The 20,000-nt window shown below is 38.0% G+C and overlaps 1 pseudogene; it reads left to right on the forward strand.

The window, feature by feature from the left end:
* Positions 1-6,625: 6,625 nt before the first annotated feature.
* LOC129404057 (small nucleolar RNA SNORA53) lies at positions 6,626-6,748 on the forward strand (annotated as a pseudogene).
* Positions 6,749-20,000: the final 13,252 nt, after the last annotated feature.

Raw genomic sequence — 20,000 nt, forward strand, 5'->3', positions numbered from 1 at the left:
CTCCCAGGTCTCACCTATATTCACCATGATGCCTTTGATCCCAAATCTCTCTACTTAAACTCCTGCTGTCATCTGTAATCCATCTCCTCCACTGGAATATTTAAGTGACTTTTATTTCTTCATATTTTAAAGAACTATACTTCTATTTTTTAGAGGCATATAAATTTAAAAGATAACATTATGAATAATTGTGTGCTAATGCATTTTAAAATTTCCATGAAATAGGTAAATTCTACAAATGTAAACTTTAGTGTGTGAGAATTTTTTTTTAATTTGAGGAAAAGTATGAATAGACCTATAAAAGTATAAAATGTTTTTTATGTGAGAAATGGAATATCAGCTTTATATTAGAATATATTGTAAATACTGCTAACATGTCTGCTTTAATAAGTAAAAGGTTGTAACAAAAATTTCTATGGATGTAATGAATAACACCTGATCAAACGTAAATATCAATATAGATGAAAACTTAATAAGGCTATTTCAATTTGTTATTGAAAATGTATAAAATGCCCTAGCCAGGAGTAAACAGTTTTCTTAATCTGGTAGTGGCAACCAGAAGCACCATGAATGAATGCCTTACTCACTGGGGGTTTTTTAGTATTATTTCTATTCAAAATTCTGCTTAATATTTCCTTGAAACAGATGAATGCTCTGCATGCCCTTTCTGTGAAAATGCATTTTCTGTTCTTATAGAAATCATTATTCTGTACCTTTAATTGTGGGGCAGACATTTCATTTATGACTAGTAACTGAAGCAGTTTGTTCTTGCTGTTACTGTTTTGGTTTTTGTTCTAGGATCACACCAAGCAATGCTAGGGCTTACTTCTGCTCTCTGTCCTCAGGAATTGGCCCTGGCAGTGCTCTGGGGGCCACCTGGGATGATGGGGATCGACCTGGGTTGGCCTTGTGTAAATCAAACACCCTATCTGCTGTACTATTACTTCGACTTCAAGAATCAGATCGCTTTGACCTTCAGAATGAACAAAACGTTTCTATTGTCATGCCAGGGACACAAATAAAGATTTGATTTGTAATGCAGTCAGGCCCAAATGAACTGTACTGCACACTGGCTTACATCAGTCCATATAAGAATGATTCAGGACATTTCCTTTGGCAGAGCCTAACAATCAAAAACAATCTGCTGATTGGCAGCAGAATGCTTGCAAATGAACCTTGTGAACCCATTGAAAAACTCACTCACTCCATTTACATTACTATTTGTCTTCTGTGTTCTGGGCTATTAGCTCTTCAAACTTACCTTCTTGCCTCTATTGAATTGAATAGACTCATTCCATCCTGCTTTTGCTGCCATATTGAGATACTGTGCCAGGACAGTGCTCTTCTTCTCAGCAAATGGGAAAGAAACAGGAGAGCATCTGCCTATTCTAAAGATTCCACAAAGCACGTTGTGGAATAAAGCTGAAGTTATACCCACACTATAATCCATAAATGTGAAGTTATATTCAGAGATTCCCATGAGGGCTGGCTGTACAATTTCCTGATGAAATAGCTCTTTCCTTTTCCAAAATTCATTCCTAATAGAATTATTGTGCTTCATTCTTTTAAAAAATACCCTTCTCCATAGATATACACGGAAACAAGGAACTGCATGGAGATCAGGATTGACTTTTCCTCATCATTCTGGCGTCTTTTGCACTTCCCCGGTGAGGTCTTGCTGTACAAGGTAATAAGGTTGAAGTCTCCCGGACTGTAACTACTTTCTTCTATTCAGTGTTTCCATACTTCGTCCATGAGCTATGAAGAATCTGTGATGGAAACCTACCTCTGTTTCATTTCCTCCCTTTCTATCCTGCCACACCTGGGAACTCCTCTGGGCAGCAGCCCTAATTGCTATGCCATGAAAATGTATTTTTTAATCCTTCACACATGCATATGCCACTTGAGAGAGGTTTCAGTTTGGGTCAGTTCGGAATTCTCCGCATCATGCATTGGTTTTGAATGGTTTTCTCTATTGATGCTTTCAGATCATAGAGTCCTTGAACTTCGTGGAGATGTTATGATTCCCAAATATCTTTCCTCAACTCTTTTTATCCTGGTTTTTCCTTTCAGAGACCCACTGGAACAATATAGTTGGGGGTCTATTGCAAAGGTAGCTTTCACTATTATCATTCAGCAAAAAGCACCACGTATGGTGATTAATATTTTATTAGGAATCCATTGCTCTCTCCCTTATCTGAGGCTGATTTTTCCTGCATGCACAATGGAAGTAAGGACAAAAATAATTTATTCTTGTGAAGATCACCTCACTTTCTGCCCTTTAATTCTGCCGTGGTGGAAGTATTTTCCATTTATCCCCTTTTAGGTTCTTTGACTGGTCTAATGATTAAAATGTCATAAAATAAATCAGCAGTAATAAAATTATATTTAATTTAAATATATCTAGAGGCCCCCAAGACATGACAAAAAGACATGACTGAAGCAGGAAACTGCTATACCTAATAGATAAAGAAATGATATATACGAATTAATGAGACAGCAATTGGACTAAGTTAGTTAGAAAGGAATGAGGCCTGTTTCTACATGTGTTCTCAGTCCTAAATCCTCTGTCTATGGTGTTAAGTATTCCGTCTACCCTGCCTTCTATTGAAGTACAGAGGTACTTCAACATAAGGGATTCATTTCTTATTTGAGGAATTCAAAAATGGTTTAGAGTATTGTTTCACAAAAACTTTAATTCAAAGCCATGAATATACAAAAGCAGTAGCATATCCTGGAGTGAAATATTCTTCTTAGTTCCTCGGGCATCTTTTTGTCTTTATCTTACAAATCATCCAGATTTCTGAGAAACAAGGAAAGTATGATGGGCTCTTATTAATTTTTTCATGCAAACATGAAATTTGATCTCTTCTGAAAGCACTCATGTGCTTTTTTTATTCTTTGCTTTTTGGGTCACACCCAGCATTGCACAGGGGTTACTCCTGTCTCATGCTCTCAAGAATTACTGCTGGCGGTGCTCGGGGGACCATATGGGATACTGGGAATCGAACTTGGGTCAGCTGCGTGCAAGGAAAACACCCTACCTGTTGTGCTGTTGCTCCAGCCCCTCATGTGCATTTTAAAATGAATTACCATTATTATGGTTTTCTTTTTAACTGTAATGCAATATCTTAGGTAGAACACTTTTTAAAATCTTTTTATCTAATTAAAGAACTGTGTTTTATGTAGTCATTGATAGTTGAATTTTAGGCATGCATATAGCATTTCAACATCAATTCTACCACCAGTGTCAACTTCTCTCCACCAGTGTTCCCATAACTCCCTCCCCACCTTTAACCTCTGCCTCACCCTCCACCTGACAACTTGGCAGGCACATTACTAGGTTCCAGTGGTTGCAGCTTTGATCTCCTGTTTTCGGTGTTGTTGAGCCTGTGTTTTGGATATACAGCTACACTACTCACCCATATCACCTGGATAATTGATGCCCTCACCCCTCTTTTCTTTCTTAATCCTCTAATTTATTTACTTCCTCTATCATTCTGTCTAAACACTGGGGTCAAGGGTGATCTAGGCATCCTCTTTCAACTATGTACTTTTCCTAATCTAGTATTCTCACAGATACTTGAAATCGTCCTTTGTTTATCTTTCTTCTTCTGGCTTACTCCACTGAGCATGATATCTCCCAGTTCCAACCTGGTTTCAGCAATTTGCAGCAATTTGTATAGTATTCTATTGTCTTTATTTATCAAATCTTCATAATCTATTCATCTGTCATTCGACACCTAAGGTGAATGAATAATGGTGTTTACATGTGCTTTTAAATGAATGTTTTTATATCGGGGGTGGGGGAGGGTAGATGGCCCAAGTGGAATTAATTGCTGGGCCATATGGCAGTTCAATAAACTGGCCTTAAAATAATTTGGTTTCCTTTCTCCCAATGTATATTTATTATTTATTTATTATTTAATATCTTGTCTTAAAATTTGTTAATAGAGCTGTAGCAATAGTACATCAGGTAGAGCATTTATCTTGCATGCGGCCAACCCGAGTTTGATTCCTCGGCCCCTCTCGGAGAGCCTGCCAAGCTACCGAGAGTACCTCGCCCACACAGCAGAGCCTGGCAAGCTCCCTGTGGCGTATTTGATATGTCAAAAACAGTAACAAGTCTCACCATGGAGACATTACTGGTGCCCGCTCCAGGAAATTGATGTGCAACAGGATGACAGTGACATTGACATAGTGCTATAACACTGCCCATTGAAAGGTTTTATTCATACCATGTTCTAATACCACCATTACCACCAGTGTCAGTGTCAGTTTCCCTCTACCAAAGGTCCCCAGTCCCCTCCCAGCACCATTATTCCATTTTACCTAAAACTGTATTTTTAACTTTGGTGGCACACCTTGTGGTATTATTCTAGGCATTTCTCAGCTACAAACTTGGGGTGTCCTTTGGCAGTGAGCTGGGGACTAGGCAGTGCTGGGGACTGAACCTAGTACTCCTAAGGATAAAAAAGCACAGCCTATAAACCATTGAACTCTTCTCTCTTTGGTTTCACTGTCTTCTTCACTTTTAATTTTAGCATTTTAATATTTGAATCAAATGCAGTGGTGCCCAGAGGCCCTTTCCTGTGCTATGCTCAGGGGCTGCTTCCGGAGGTGCTGGCAACCAGGTGTAGCCAGTCTTCGAAGCTGGGCCTATAACATGCAATGTACTGGTACTCTAAGACATATCCTGGTCCTCAATGTTTTAATATTCATTTTCATAAAATGTGAAGCACAAGAAATGTTATATAGCTGTAAAATTGATCATTTTTCCATGGTTCATTATTTAATGAAAATGTTTCATTTTACAAAATTAAATATTACATTTTTGGTGTAACTTTCATAGAGTTTTATCATAGGATTTAAAGGATTTTCTTCCAATCACTATATTACCTATCTCATTAAGTTTTATAATCTTTTACTTATTCAAGTAGAAAAAGCTAATATATATATATATACATATATATATAATCTCCACAGAAATCTAGGAAGGCTGTCACATGGCAAATACTGAATAAATATAGTTTAGTGAATTATTTTATATGTATGTCTAATGAGAAGGTCATAATTTTATTCTAAAATTAATACAGTAGATTATATTGAGATATATGTGTTTATATATCAGATATATCTCAATGGATATTTATCACTGTCACTGTCATCACTCTCATCCCGTTGTTCATCAATTTACTCGAGTGGGTGCCAGTAACATCTTTATTCATCCCTTGAGATTTTAGCAGCTCTCTTTACTTGTCTTTCCCAATGATTGGAGGCTCTTTCAGGATTAGGAGAATGAGTCCTGTTATTGTTACTGTTTTTGGCATATTGAATACACCACGGGGAGCTTGCCAGGTGGATATTTATAAAGATAAAATACTTATTATGCTTGAGATATTTTGAGTAAAGAGTGATAGCACAGCAGGTAGGGTGTTTGTCTTGCACCTGGCCGATCCGGCTTTAATTCTTCCACACCTCTCAGAGAGGCTGGCAAGCTACCAAGAGTATCCCGTCTTCACAGCATAACCTGGCAAGCTCCCCGTGGCATATTCAACATGCCAAAAACAGTAACAACAAGTTTCACAATGGAGACGTTACTGGTGCCCGCTCAAGCAAATCGATGAACAATGGGATGACAGTGCTACTGTATATGTATATATTATATATATTACATATACATATATATATATACCATTCTAGAATAACAGTTTAGAATGACATGTTGTGTTCATTATAAACAGCTAAATTTAACTTTCTTTTTTTAAAATTTTTATTTTATTGAATTACTGTGAAAAGAATACAAAGCTTTCAGGTTTAAGTCTTAGTCATATAATGATTAACCCCCCATCCCTTCACCAGTGCACATGTTCCACCACCAAGAACCCAAATATACCCCCCTCCCGCCCACCCCCCACCTAAATAGCTAATGATCTTCACTTTATTCTCTCTATACTTTGAATACATTCAATTTTTCAATAGAGAACTCACTATTGTTTGGAATTTTTTCCCAACAATCATACCTGCTGAAAAGGCATCATTTAATAATTTCTTTTCACTGTTGAGAATGAAGACTCTATGAGCTCGCGGCCACAAAAGTGGCCGCATGGTTTTGGATTTCTGATATTTTAGCTCAGTTCACAGTCTAAATGCATTTCTATAAGAATCCGCTCTGGATGCCAAAATAGGTTAGAAGACCTCTCAGATCATAATCTTTAGGAGCAGAGGGTCCGTTTTGTGCTCAGCAGCTCCAGATCTTATCTGGGCGGAGGGTGTGCCAGTAACGACCCCTTCCATGATAGCCTAAGAGCCATGTCACTGCAAACTCATACCTCTGGGGTGGGAGTCTTAGGAGGTGGCTCTAGCCACATGGGTGTTGCTGCTGCCGCCATTTTCTGAGGAGAAAAACAGGGCAGAGGAAAAATTCCTCCCCACGTGGCACAGGGTTGTAGCACAGCTCACAGTCTAGATGTGTTTCTGTAAGAAGCCACTCTGGGTGCCAAAATGGGTTAGAAGACCTCTCGGATCATAGTCTTTCAGAGCAGATGGTCTGTTTCACATGCGGCAGCTCCGCATCTTTTAAATTTAACTTTCTATTATAGGCTTTAGGTATATTGCCTCTGTTCAAGTGATATAGGTGGGCACATGAGATCAACATACCAGCATGTTAGTATTAGGTTCTGATAGAAACTTCGTGCAATTATGTTGCCATTCTTGACTAATAGGACATGACTGGTGTGCAGACACTGTAATGATGAAAATTTCTGCTAGGCAATGGCTATTGCTGAGTTACATAAATCCCCTCTATTCTACAGTTACACAAATCTCCTACAATCATTCTACATTCTAAGAGAAACTGAGAATTTAGAACCTCAAGAAACAAAGTGCTAACTTACCACTTTATTGAGTCACTGTCACTGTCATCTCATTGCTTATCAATTTGTTCGAGCAGGCACCAGTAACGTCCCTCATTGAGAGACTTATTGTTACTGTTTTTGGCATATCCAATACGCACGGGTAGCTTGCCAGGCTCTGCCACGCAGGCTCCATACTCTCGGTAGCTTGCCGGGCTCTCCGAGAGGGGCGGAAGAATCGAACACGGGTTGGGCTCGTGAAAGGCGGAAGCCCAACCGCTGTGCTATCGCTCCAGTATTCTGATCTATATTTATAAATAAGTTTCTAATTATGTCACTAAAAAGTGATGTATGTATTTGCTTTAGTATATAATTCTTATTCAGTTTGATGCAGATTATAATCATCTCAATAATCCCCTCTGATTTTAATCTAACACAGTTTATGTGTGACATAAATATCTTGCATATTAACTAAGACACTTGAAAGACTTTGGGATCTGATTTGTTATAGAAATGAATTTTGCTAATTCATTAATTAGCATAGCTGCTAATTATATTACATATATACATATTACTTCCTTTTCCATTCTAGTGCTATTGTCTTGTTTCATCTCTTTAAAAATTATGAACCCTTTAAGCAATGATAACTATAATTCTCTGAAGCCCTTTATAAATGGAAATTTTCCATGTACTTTTTTCATCTAGGAGAGTAAAATAGATGTACAAAAAGATACTGTAAAGTGGTTCGTTATATTGAACTATAATCTTTTGCATAAAATGAATTATAGTCTTTTTTCAAAATCACAGATCTGCATCACTTATTTCACAAATGGTTCACTCATTTAAAGAGAAAAATAAACAGGGCGTTGGAGAGACAGTACAGGGGGAGAAAGCTCACCTTGCATGCAACCAACCTGGGTTCATTCCCAGGTATCCCATAGGTTCCCCCAAGCACTGCCAGAAGTAACACCTAAACATTTCCAGGTATGTTCCAAAAAGAAAAGAAAATAAATAACATATAAACAAGTGACTTGTCAGATAGTGAGATAGATACATTTCTGGACGGTGTTAGGCTGTTGATAATACTTATGCCTGACTCTCAGAGCTTACAAGAAGGAAAAGTCAAGGTTAAATTTTTGAATCATTCAACATATTTATTGGTCATTCCTTTCTGCAGATGCTGTGTAACTTCTATTAATATAGAACTTAATAAAGAATAGTTGCTTCTATTTTCTAGAAACTAAAATTCTACTTAATTTTCACTGGACTCTTGTAGTTTCATTTTCATATAGAGGTCAAGGAGAATTCCTTAAGCAATGATTTTGACCTTACTACTTGCTAATATTAAAGCTTCCATATGTATCTATAAATATATTCATATATAGTTATGTGTATATATATTTATATATATGATAGCACAGCAAGTAGAGCATTTGCCTTGCACGCGGCTGACCTGGGTTCGATTCCTCCACCCCTCTCAGAGAGCCCGGCAAGCTACCGAGAATATCTCATCCATATGGCAGAGCCTGGCAAGCTACCTGTGGCGTATTCGATATGCCAAAAACAGTAACAACAAGTCTCACAATGGAGATGTTACTGGTGCCCCCTCAAGCAAATCGATGAGCAATGGAATGACAGTGACAGTGTGACAGTGATCAGTGATGTACTTTGTGTACTACTGAGATCCAATGCTGCCCGAATGTACCACCCCCCCCACCTTCCTAGCAGGGAACTCTGTGTGTGACCCCTGTTGGCTATTTTGTAAGATTCAGATGGAGTGGTGTCGGCAGGGCATGGAGGGACCACGGCTGGGCTGAGTTGCAACAGCATCTGGCATGGAGCCGTGGCGGCAGTGTGTACAGTGGCACATCCACTAAAGGGTACTGCCTGCTAGCCACCGGGTGACCTGGGTCTCTGCGTGGGTGTTCGACCTGGCACAGACCCTCCATGATGGGGTCCTGCTCTGCCAGCTGCTGAACAACGTCTGTGCACATTTCATCAATCTCCAGGAGATCAACCTGAGGCTGCAGATGTCCCAGGTGCTGCCCGGAGATGCAGACAGTGCATGTTTGTCAGCGTATGGATCGCTACAACATGCCAAAATCTTGCTTTCAGTAGACTGGGAACACCCATAAGAATGATTGAAGGCTGCTCCAAAAGCCTCTGTCCCTCTCGGAGAGTCTGACAAGCTACCGAAAAAGATATCCCACCCACACGGCAGAGCCTGGCAAGCTATCCATGACGTATTTGATATGCCAAGAGCAGTAACAGTAGCAACAATAACATGCTCTTCATATTTCTGGAGTGAGCAGACGCTCTGCATTGACACTCAAAAGGGATGAATGAAAACGTTACTGGTGCCCGCTCAAGCAATCGATGAACAACAGGATGACAGTGATAGTGTATATTTTATTAGAAGCAGGGAACTTACCAACTTACTGATTAGTCTCAGAAAGTATTCTATTACATTTTTAATATCTTCACAATTATATGTAAAAAAAATCCTCTGATTCATTTATTTTACTTAAAAAGCATTTATTGTATGGCCAAGAGCAAAGTACAGTGGGTAGGTCACTTACCTCATATGCAGCAGACCCAGTTTGGAATTCGGTCCCAGGAACCACATAAAATTGACATGGTATGGGAACTTAAACCCATCCAGGAGTGACGCCTGAGCATGGAGCCAGGACTCAGCTCTAAGCACCATTGGGTGAGTCTCCAAAATAAAGCAAAATGATACTTTAGTATGCTCTTTACAAAGTTATATATAACAATGTATAAAAGGCACTAAGTGATGTTCAAGAAAATGAATAACATCCATCAATAGTGTGAGTAAGAACTACTTGACTTAATTCCAACTATGATATGACAAACAAAATGTTTTCAGGCATTAGAAAAATAATCCCTTTGTAAAGGAAAGATGTACAGTGTAGTGAGATTGTCTAGTTAAGAAAATTAAGCAAGCCTGAGGGACTGAATTGTTTCCTGAGGAAATGACATTTAAACTGAAATCTGATGAGTATGCTTTGCGTGGATAAAGAGGACTTTAGCTCAGTAGGCAGAGGAAATAAGGCCTGTGAATTCTCTTAAAAAGAAATCAACCAACTAAAATATGGGATAAAAGAAATATGGGAATTTTCAGTTCATTTTTCTTCTTTTAAATAGTTTATTTTTTAGAGCAGTTTTAGGTTTATTGTAAAGTTAAACAGGAATCTAAATTCAAGTGTGAACTTTATCTTAGACTGTGGAAATAAAGATATTGGAAATTGGACTATGTTCTTTGGTTATTAAGCATCAAATGCATGCTTTTTAAAGCTTTCCATTTAAAAATACTATTGTATAGAACTTTCAAATATAGTGCAGCAAGCTCTATTTTATTATTCTATTTTCTCCAGTTGTTGTGCATTATAAAATTATAAATAAAAATACAAACTAGAAAATTGACGTGGTATGGGAACTTGCATGAATAGGAAATTTTTATATGTTAACTTCAGTGGACCAAGAAGATGCCCAGATATAGCTTTAATACTATTTTGGATATTTGAATTAAAGGATTTGGTGTACAATGACTCTTTATCTTAATAGACTTTGAATAAAGCAGGTCATCTTCTCTAAAATAGCTAACCCTCATCCCGAATGTGGGCAAAATCATTTGAAGGCAAGAAGAGATCATGTAGTAGATGGTTTAGAGAATAGACTATAATAATGCTACTTTGTGATTCTCTAACCTGACTACACTGGGATTCAAGTTTAACAAGAATCGTCAGTTCTCTAAATTTCTACTAGTGTCTTTAGTTTCTAGCTAGTGTATTTCATATACTAACTCATGTATTTTTCTTTAATCAATTAATATTGGATATTATATTATATTGGATATTATTTGTTTTGTTTTGTTTTGGGCTGGAGCCAAGCATAGCGGGTAGGGCGCTTGCCTTGCACACAGCCAACCCGGGTTTGATTCCTCTGCCCCTCTCAGAGAGCCCAGCAAAATACCGAGAGTATCTAGCCCACCCGGCAGAGCCTAGCAAGCTACCTGTGCTGTATTTGATATGCCAAAAACCAGTAACAAGTCTCACAATGGAGAGTTACTGGTGCCCGCTCAAGCAAATTGATGAGCAAGGGATGACAGTGACAGTGTTTTGTTTTGGGGTTACACCTGGGGGCCCTCAGGGCTTACTCAAGATCTGTGCTAAGGGATTACTCCTGGTGAGCTCAGGGGACCTTATGGAGTGTGGTGATAAGACCTTGGGGGTAGCAGGCAGAGGGTCTCTGCTTCCGGGTCCCGTTCAGTCCAGAGTCCAAGGTCACAAAGTTCCACATTATCTAGGTTCCACAGTGATGTTGGGGGTTGGGTAGTGGCTGCTGGGGCTAGGTGCCTTGGGGGGGAGGGTTCTCGCCTCTCAGGCGGAGCCTTACATATGAATGAAGTCCCAGGGAGCCCAGATAATGCAGAACTTTGTGACCTTGGACTCTACCTGCTATCCTCCAATCTCTGATGACCCAGGGATCACACCCATAAGCCACACCCTGCCACACCCTGCTGGCACCAGATAATCTCATCTGTGGCCACCCTTCAGATCTCAATGGCTGCTCCTTCCAGACGGGAGTATAAAATGAGGCCCCCATAGCCATGCCACCAGACTCCATGCCAGGCTGTTTTCACTCGGGGCACCCCAGAGTATGGGACTTAGATCTGGAAATTTCTTTTCCAAGAACTTTTAGTGCATGTATATTTAATGTGCTTAATGTTTAGATGAGCATATTATTTTAAAAATTACCTATTGATATGCTACGGTTAGTGGGTCATTTGTATTTTTTGAATAATTTGTAGAATTCATCAAAGTTATCAACTTTTTTGGTAGTTGAATTATTGATTTGCACTTTGCATTCACTTATTAAACTTTTGGAGCCTGTATTATAGTGTAACAACCTTTTTTATTCCTGATATTATTGTTTTAGGTTTTGAGTAGCATTACTTCTTTCAATGCTATTTATTAAAACATTAAGAGAGAATACAGGTGGTCCCTGGGCTGGAGCAATAGCATAGTGGTAGGGCATTTGCCTTGCACACAGCAGACCCAAGTTCAATTTCTCCGCCCCTCTTGGAGAGCCTGGCAAGCTACCAAGAGTATCTTGCCCGCACGGCAAAGCCTGGCAAGCTACCCATGGCGTATTCGATATGCCAAAAACAGTAGCAAGTATCAAGGTGGAGACATTATTAGTGCCCGCTTGAGCAAATCAATAAGCAACGGGATAACAGTGACAGTGACAGGTTTTCCCAAATGGAACCACTGTATAAATGCAGTGTGTATTCTCTATTTGTTGGTATTTTCTCTGTGTGAACAGATTTTCGTCCAAATACTAAAAATATGCCCTTGAAAGTTTTTGGTGTATCTCAGTTGTTCCAGTCTGAGTGACCTTGTGTGTATGTTTGTGTATGTGTATGTGAAAGAGATAGAGATAGACAGAGAGAGAAAGAGAAAGACTTATAATAATAGGACATTTTGTACAAGGTTAGTTCCTGCTTTGAATCTTTAGCAGTTGTGGTACATTTTGTCACCCTGATCAAGAACAATTTTGTTGGTAAATAAAATAATGTAAATAAAATAATGCATATTATTGTTTAATATTTCAGTGTTTTTCATGTTAAAAAGTTAGTTACAATTTTGTGATAGGCAAAGGGGAACATAACTCTGGATCATATGTAATAACCCCTTAAAAATCATAGTTTCTAACTCTCTGTAATGTTAAGTGAGAAGTTCTTAGAATCTGTCTTCTGTTTGCCTATTTTGTAAAAGGTTATCAATTTTCTTAACCTTTTAAAAATAACATATTTTTGCTTCAATTATATTTTTCTGTTTAAACTATATGTATCCCTGCCTCTGCAAGTATGTCTTTGAGGGTATAAAGAAAGTGATAAATAAATATAGCCAACAAAACTATTTTTAGTTACATCAACTGCTAGTCTCAGTACCATTCAAAAATGGTATAAAAATAAAGCAAAGGAGAATTCTTTAACAATTGGCTCTTCACAGTATAAGTCCATGAAAATACTTATATATAAGTCCTTAAATACAATATCAAATTAAATTTAGGTAGTAATTTGGGTATATAAAGAATGGTGAGTATTGAAACAGTAGAATACTTATAATAACAAATATCATTGTTGTTTACATTTATGGCAAATTCTATAAGAAATACTCTTTAATAAAATGCCAAAATCATAGTGGAAAGACATGAAGTAAATGGAAGGCCTGAGCACATACCAAAGGCCACAGAAGAGTATATACAGATATTCCTTCAATCTTCTAATCTGCTTTTGTGACCTGTATTCACTTTAAGCAGAAAAAGAGCAACCACTTTCACATCAGCTTAAGCTGAGGAGACATATTCTGGGGTACAACGTGCTAACATCTGAAACAAAAATTGGAGACATCCCCGGACTCTATTAGGCCATCCCTGTATCTTTTCCTGTACCCAAAAAAGATTTACGTCTGAGTGTAGAATTTCTTGAAAAATGCTAAGACACAGTCAGGTGCTGAGAGCAATCATTAATATTTCTCTCTCCTGTGCCATTATTCTATGTGGATCCATAAGAAAGAAACACATTCTTTAAGGCTTGAATATCTTTTCTTTTGGTTTTGTTTTGTTTGGGGGTCACACTTGGGGGTCCTCGGGGCTTACTCAAGGATCTGTGCTAAGGAATCACTCCTGGTGAGCGCAGGTGACCATACCATATGAAGTGTGGTGATAAAACCTGGGTCTACTGCATACAAAAACGCAGTACCCTACCTACTGTATTATAGCTCTTTAATGTTGAAATATCTCAACCCAAGTTCCATCACTGAATATAATAGCCAATTAATAAAGATCAGAGTATAAGCTTTTTTAAGAATAATTGATTTATAATATTTTTGTAGATGCATATTACCTTTAAAGTTTAGAAAATTGAAAGATAAGCCAGAAACAGTAACTCCTAAAGTTAGCTCAGAATAAACACTGTGAAATGGTGGAAAAACAGCCTGAGAACTAAGCCTCGGCCCCATGCCCGCCCAGGAGGGGAAAGGTATTTCTCTCTCTCTCTCTCTCTCTCTCTCTCTCTCTCTCTCTCTCTCTCTCTCTCTCTCTCTCTCTCTCTCTCTTTCTCTCTCTCTCTCTCTCTCTCTCTCTCCTCTTTCTCTCCGGGGATGGGTGCGGTGTCCGCCATATTAAGACGACCACAGATTGGGTTTTCAAGCCTGCAATGATCCAATATCTGAAAGAAATATCCCTGGACTTTGTGTTAAAGTACAGAAATTCAAAACCGCGCGGCCGCTACTGCGGCCGCACAACCTTATTTGTCTTCACAGTAGGTCTGAATCTAGTGGGGTACTCCTAACAACAATAGTGAGGTTTGTGTTGAAATATTGAATGTAACCAAAGTAAACAGAATGTAAAATGAAACTTATCAGTTACAAGGTAGGGGGTGGGGGGCGGGATGGGAGGTGTACTGTGTGGGTTTTTTTTTGGTGGTGGTATATGGGCACTGGTGAAGGGATGGTTGTTTCAGCATTGTATAACTGAGACCTAAGCCTGAAAGCATTGTAATCTTCCACACGGTGATTTAATAAAATAAAATTTTTATTTAAAAAAAAAAGAAATGGTGGAAAAAAAGAAATCCATAAACTGTTGAAGACTGAAATTAAAGATAAAATTAGTGTATTATTATTTGCTTGAAATACTTCCTCACAAAACATTTAGAAGACATTAAGTGGTAGGTGCAATAAATATTAAGAGAACAGATTAAGTTGTCAACATCATTAAATTGTCTTATTACTTGTTAAAAATAAACAGAAGAAGAAATTACCCAAGAAATAATGACTAAGGATTATCAGAATCACTGGTATTTTTAAAATATCAAACAGGTAAGTCAGGAAACACACGGGGTAAGTCCTATTCATATAAACAGTTAATTAGTAAATATTGGAACTGACATGTTATACATTATGGTATCAAAAGAAAATATTTGCAACTTTATAAAAATAGCACAGATAAAAAAGAGGGCTGTCAGTAGGTCTCCGAGTGAAACTACATAAAGAAGATAATTGTGGGGCCCAAGTGCTAATACAGCAGGGAGGCATGCTGAATTTTTTCCCCAATTCTCCCTTAAACCCCACCTGGAGTGATTCTGGAGCAAAGAATTAGGAATAAGCCCATAGCAGCGGGGTGTGTTCCCCAAACAAAATAAAACAAATCAACAATGAAAAAAATAATCCCATCATATCTTTTTTTTTTTCCTTTTTGAGTCTCACCCGGCGATGCACAGGGATTACTCCTGGCTCTGCACTCAGAAATTACCCCTGGCAGTACTCAGGGGACCATATGGGATGCTGGGAATCGAACTCAGGCTGGCTGCATGCAAGGCAAATGCCCTACCTGCTGTGCTATTGCTCCAGCTCCCAATCCCATCATATCTTTACCATGTTTATGATTTTTCCTTTGGGACCATAGATGAAATTAAAAATCAATGGCTCTTAAATATGTGAAAGAGAACCCATATCTTTTTACTAATAGAAATGCAAGTAAATATTAAATAGATTATAGGTTTTTTTATACTGCATTAGCAGAGACAATATGAAGATCTACTGTGGGTCATTCTGAGGTAGATAGTATAAAATATGTGATTAGAAAAGTTTCCTATCACACACAATATTTTAAAAACTGGATGCAATACTGAATTAATAGAGGGTGTATAAAAACTAAGAGATTGTGAAAATGAAATATACCAGCATTCAATTTGCTGACTATATATCTCAGGATGAGCATTATCACTCTCTTCCACCAATTCCTAGTGGAATCATATGAAAACATATATTTATTTCTCAGGTCATCTATTCTACTGGGTTAACAGGAAGGTTCTGAGCATTGCAGCTGTGCAAGGACTGAGTCCCTGAAGCAAATATTCATTTAGAAGTTGGCTACGTGATATTGTTGACAGAGGGAAAGCAGAGTGCAAATAATATAGTTTTTCAGGTTTTCATTCAGAAGTGATATATCACATCTGATCACATTTGTGAAAACATATAAATTCATAAGTAAATTGAATGGGAAAGAGGGACCAACAATCTTCGTGCCCAGAAAAAGAAGATTTGTGAATTCCTCTAGTGACTATTAAAGCGGAAATCATTATGTACTCTCTCTGCAGTGAATAGAATTTGAATCTATTAATTAAGCAATATGTTAATTATGCTAATTTATTAAATTCATTGTTGGGCCTGTCTGTGGGTATAGAAAAATGTAAAATTTCACATGAAAAATGAATATATGTATGTGTTAAACTAAAATCTAACTAGGATTTATTCAAATAAAATGAGTATCTTATCTATCATCTGTATCTCATCTCTCTACATGTAAAGAGAAGTGAGAATTAGAGAGAAAGAGAGAGCTCTTCACAGGTATAGGTCTGCCTTGTACATCCTGACCAGATAAGGAAACAGTTGAAAATGCTTAATGTGTCATGTTAATGAATGTTGTATAATTAAATTTCTATTTGAATGGTTTATTATTGGCTATAGTTTTCTGCCTGTAAAAATGATCTGTTCTAACATATTATGCATTTACAACCTTTGTCTCCAGAGTGCAATTTCTAGGACAAAATTCACTGTCTTGTATTGTGGCTCAAGTGAGACGCATTTTACTACTTCCCAGGCAACGGAATGTAGAACTCATAATAATCAAAATAAAAACTGATTTACTTGTGTCAAAACTTAACCCACTAGTCCATGAAACATCTTACTAAGTCTCTCAAGGGAGGAATGGATTGATTACCTTCCCAAGTGAATGGTCTTATTCAATGATAGTAGTATTAAAAATTAGTCATCAGGTAGTTTATATGCATTTGCCCCATTTATTTTATAACCCGGGCTTTGAAGGCATTATAATTAGTAACTATCAGAAATCAAATTTGAATGTAGCATATCTAACTATAAAACCAAAATTTTATGTACTTAATGCTATTGATTCATTTTTCTCTGTGGATAAAATAGGTGATTGGATCTACAACTAAATATAATTATGGCTTTATTATGATTTAAGAAAGAAAATCAGCATTTTTGTATAAAATAAAATTGTATATATGCATACGACGGTGTTACTTATTGTACAGGGTAATTTGGGGGCGGTGGTAACCTGGCAATACTCAGGGGTTACTCCTGGCTCTGGCTCTGCACTCAGGAATTACTGCTGGTGTGGCTCAGGGGAACATACAGGATGCTGAGGATGAACCCAGGTTGGCTGCATACAAGGTAAGCACCCTCACTGTGACACCAGCTCCATTGCTTGCATTTTTTAGAATTTATTTATTAGTGAGTCACAGTGAGGGTACAGTTACAGATTTATACATTTTCATACTCATGTTTCCCTCATGCAAAGTTCGAGAACCCATCCCTTCACCAGTGCCCATTCTCCACCACAAATAAACCCAGCATCCCTCCCACCCTCCCCAATCCCATCTCCCCCCACCCTCCCCTGCCACTGTGGCAGGGTATTCCCTTTTGTTCTCTCTCTCTAATTAGGTGTTGTGGTTTGCAATAAAGGTGTTGAGTGGCCATCCTGTTCAGTCTCTAGTCTACATTCAGCATGCTTCACCCTTCCCCCGCATGGCCTCCAACTACATTTTGCTTGGTGTTTCCTTCTCTATCTGAGCTGCCTTTTTCCCAGAATGTGAGGCCAGCTTCCAAGCCATGGAGTCAACCTCCTGGTACTTATTTCTACTATTCTTGGGTGTTAGTCTCCTACTCTGTTATACTATATTCCACATATGAGTGCAATCTTTCTATATCTGTCTCTCTCTTTCTGCCTCATTTCACTTAGCATAATACTTTTCATGCTGATCCACTTATATGCAAAATTCATGACCTCCTTTTTTATAACAGCTGCATAGTATTCCATTGTATAGATGTACCAAAGTTTCTTCAACCATTCATCTGTTCTAGGGCACTCGGGTTTTTTTCCAGATTCTGGCTATTGTAACATTGCTTGCATTTTTAAACAAGGTTTTGTGTGTATGTGTATTTCAGTGTTTCAATCTGTTGACTTTCTATATATCCTAGCAATTTTGAAAGACATATGTATTCCTGGAAAACTAAATTTTATAAAGGATAAATGATAATTAAAAGGAGGAGTCGTAAAATTATCACTAAAAATATGCAATATTAAGTGAACTCATTCCTTTTTTAATTGAAAATACATGAATCTAGATAAAAGGGTATTAGAATAATAGAAAACTAGATTAACCACTTCTATAAGGGAGAGACTGAGGTTCACTGGGAAGACAGAAAGACTGATCTCAGAATTAACTGCACAGTGACTTTGTGAAAGAACAATTTTGGAGTCTTATAGAAAATAAGAATATAAGAGTATAACATCTCACTCAAGTGAGAGAAGGAGCTCCAACCTCCAAGGACGATCAAGATTCAGGGTCTCTGTCTCGTTTGCCAAGGCGTCAAAAAATCAGATAGGCCAGACATGTAATGCAATTCAGAGATGACCACTGGACCAGAGCTGTTACCAACTGGATTCCCCCAACATCAAAAGACCGCATGGCTGCCCACCTACGAGATGGTCAGACTTCCTTATCAAAACCCTGAATGAATGGTTTGAGGTTCTTCCTATTCCTGGAGTGAGCAGATAACATTGGACTACACTAGCACATGACAGGGACAAATGGAGATGTTAATGGCACCCACTCGAGCAAATCAAAGATCAATTGGATAACAAGTGATACAGTGAAGGGAAGATAAGCTTGATATGGTTTCTTAAATGGAAATGAAGGGTCTTAGTGAGTAATACTGGTTTACTTAAATTTTTGTGTGAACTAAATCATGAGGTTTCATATATTTCTTGTTCTTAATAAAACTAGCTGTGAGTTAATTAACAATGAATGTCAGACTTCAGGATTTTTCTTATTTTCCAGCTTGTTATGATTTCAAAAGAAGAATCATTATTTCTTTCCTGAATCACAAACGCTTTTGCCCAAATACGTTAGGAGAAATGAGATGAAGAAAAAGTATTTCATTAGCCCAGATGTGCTTGTAATGAATTAGAAAAACTTCAAACCACCTATGGTTAAACAGAATTATGGGCCTGCAATACTTTTCTGACCCATATCCATCAAAACGTCAAAAGGATATTAGTAGACAGCAGGCATGCAACCTGGAAATAATAGGACAACTATTAATCTCTCACACTGTTTGATTTTGCTTCAGAGAAATGAGATACAGACCATATATGTGCCTTGAATGAGGAACATTGACTGCCAAACAGCCAATACTTGACATTTTTGTTTCAGGGGAATTTCCATGAAACAAAACTTGGTGAAATGCTCAAGGCCCAGACATATTCATATAAATATGTCTGGACCTTCTATTTTGAGGAACAAAAATTAAGATTATATTTGTAAAATAACTTCTCAGCCAATCAAGCTTTTATGAAACTTTTTAGATAGGTGAATTTACCCTTTCCATAATCCAAATAAAGATAACAGAGTATGGACTTTCCATAGCTCCTATGTGTATGCAGATATTTACATAAAGTTCATATCCCTAATTTTAAGTATGGACATGGATTTGACTCTTATTTAATGTTTATGTTAAATGAATCTAAACGTTGGACATGGGAGTCTCCTGGTGGACAGTTCCACAATGAAATTGACCACATAATATTCAATTGACGGTTTTGCCTGACCAATGTCACTGTTGTCCCAAAATTCCAAATGGGATCAGATGACTGTCTTCTTTGTGCAAAATTCTAATTCACAGAGTGGGAGAAAGGGCTGTAAAGTATAAGAAGAGAACTACCAGACCAACCACCAACTGGGAGCTCTTTGGCACTATTGCAGCAATATGGGAAGATGCCGTCATTGACAACATTGACGGGGAATATGATCGACTGGTTCAGCACCTCCATGATTGTGCGAGGAATGCAGAGAGAAAGCCGCAAAAAATCACCTGTCTTCAGAAACTCGTGAGCGCATCCACCAACATGGTCTTGCATGAGCCTCCGGCAATCACAAGCTAACATCCGAGCCCTCAAAGCTGTGCAGAGAAGTGATAAAGGGAGAACTCAAAGATAGAAGAGCAGCAGTGTTGGCCGATGAGGCAGAAGCCA

Source organism: Sorex araneus, chromosome 3 (genome assembly GCF_027595985.1).
Source record: "Sorex araneus isolate mSorAra2 chromosome 3, mSorAra2.pri, whole genome shotgun sequence".
In the NCBI taxonomy this organism is placed as follows: domain Eukaryota; kingdom Metazoa; phylum Chordata; class Mammalia; order Eulipotyphla; family Soricidae; genus Sorex; species Sorex araneus.